Consider the following 2,276-nt stretch of genomic DNA (forward strand, 5'->3'; position numbering starts at 1 on the left):
ATATATATTTATATTTATATTTATATTTAAAGCTAAACAGTTACTTACTACTATCAAGCTCTTAAGAGTTTGGTGGCAGTCACTCTTAAGTAGGCACTCTTTAAGTGGATTCCTTATGGTAAAAGCTAAACCTGTTTTCTCGATTTTAAATGTGGTTAAGATGTCCAGGCATGGAAGGAAGCAAGCTGAACCATCACCAGTACACAATAATTAAATACAACATAGTAGAAATATTTCATCTCTGAGAAGTCAGACACATGATTTCTCAAAAATCACAAATGGGACGCAGATTTAGCTGCTGACTTCAATGATAGCCTGGAACTGGCAATTTATGGCCATCTTTAGCTCCAACAAAAAGTATAAGAAAGAGTGATGAGATCAATATTCACCATTCTTGGATCTTCAGCAAATTCAGGATCAATGTAGAAAAACCCTGGCATGTCTACTTCCTCTTGTGGATTAAGCCTTTGTTCTTCAAAACAGAAGCACTGTATTCTATTGAAATACTGTCCAGCTTCAAATGGTACAAGATTGTATGTAGAAATCCCGATGACTGGCTTGTCAGTCGGGTTCTTAGCTTTGTAAAATGCCAGTGCCGTCTCTCCTGGCATTACATATATTTCCGTTTGCTGAGGTCTAAAGTTCCACTGGAGACTTGCATGCACATCCGCATTAAAGGTTACTTTAGAGGGAGGGGGGAACGGGGAGGGAGCGGGGGAAAAAAAGAGGACCTGATGCAAAGGGCTTAAGTGGAGAGCAAATGCTTTGAGAATGATTGGGGCAGGGAATGTGCAGATGTGCTTTATACAATTGATGTATGTATATGTATGGATTGTGACAAAGTTGTATGAGCCCCTAATAAAATGTAAAAAAAGAAAAGAGGAGAAAAAAAAGAAAATGATTAGGGAAAAGAATGTACAGATGTGCTTTATACAACTGATGTATGTATATGTATGGATTGTGATAAGAGTTGTATGAGCCCCTAATAAAATGTTTAAAAAAGAAAAAAAAGGTTACTTTAATAATGCGATCCTTAACAGGCACCATGTTTTCAATCTGGTTAGATCCATGACCAGCTACAGCTGACCCTCCAAGTCCAGTAGTCTGGCAATAGAGCCGATAAAGGGGCACCGCTGCGTAGGACGCCCCCAGCATGGCCATGGCGACCGAGGTCACGTATGTGAGGACAGTCTTGTTGCGGCGCCGCCAGGCCTCCTCCTGCGCGCGCATGAACGGGTTCGTGCTCTTTGGCCCCTGAGGCGGCTGCAAAAGCAGGCCCAGTGCCTGGCTCCGGAGCCCCGACGTCCCTAGCCGCCTCTGTCCCCTGTCAGGAGCTTGGGTGCCACTCCGCCATGGGCAGAGGAGGGGCTCTAGCCTCTGGTCAGCAACGCAGCGTGACCCCAGCGCCCGGCACACAGCTCCAAGTTCCTCCATGCCATGAGCCAGACCTGATCTGGTTTTCAACATTCTCTCTCTCTCCCTCTGTTTCATATTGGGTATACTCTACTCAGATGTATTTTGTCATTGGTGGTAACCCTACTGAATTTATATTATTATCTTTTCTGTTTTTCTCAGAATATGAAACCTGGGATTGATGCACCTATAGACACAGCAAGTAAAATAGGATATGGTGGGGTGGGGCTATGGGAGACAGACAGAGTAAGATGGGGTTGATATTAAAGAGTTTAGGAAGTAAGAAAATATTTTGAAACTGACTGTGGTAGCAAATGTACAATATGTCTTGATGTGATTGAGCTATGGAATTATACGATATCTGCATTATCACACCCAAAAATGGTTTTTGGAAAATAAAAAGCAAGATTATGTGCTTCATAAAATGAAAGGTATAAGAGATTATACAATATAAATATTTAAAACCCCATATAAAATTTAAAATATTATTGTAGTAAATGAAATATAACAGAAATAAATGGAGGAGCATGTCACGGTATTTATTGTAAAACTCAGTGACTCTAAATCTTGCCATTTCTAAACTGAATGATAAATCCAATGTGATAACATTCAACATCTATGTAAGGATAAGGTCACTAGAAGAACAAAACCAGAGCTGCATAGAGAGATAAAGAGAACTGCTCATGCAGTTGTAGAAGTGGGCACCTCCATTCTGACTCTAAGTCCTCGAGTCTTAGTTAGGCTTCTCCTGACTTATGTAGCTTCAGGGGCTGATAAATCTACAATAGGCTGGAGCACAACTTGATGATAGTTTCAAAGGCAGGTAAATAAAAACAAGTCATACTTGTTATTGAAGATGTATA

The 2,276-nt window shown here is 40.8% G+C and overlaps 1 pseudogene; it reads right to left on the reverse strand.

The window, feature by feature from the left end:
- Nucleotides 1-304: 304 nt before the first annotated feature.
- Nucleotides 305-1,434, reverse strand: LOC142436873 (cytochrome c oxidase assembly protein COX11, mitochondrial-like; annotated as a pseudogene).
- Nucleotides 1,435-2,276: the final 842 nt, after the last annotated feature.

This window comes from Tenrec ecaudatus, unplaced genomic scaffold, assembly GCF_050624435.1.
Source record: "Tenrec ecaudatus isolate mTenEca1 unplaced genomic scaffold, mTenEca1.hap1 Scaffold_737, whole genome shotgun sequence".
Lineage (NCBI taxonomy): Eukaryota > Metazoa > Chordata > Mammalia > Afrosoricida > Tenrecidae > Tenrec > Tenrec ecaudatus.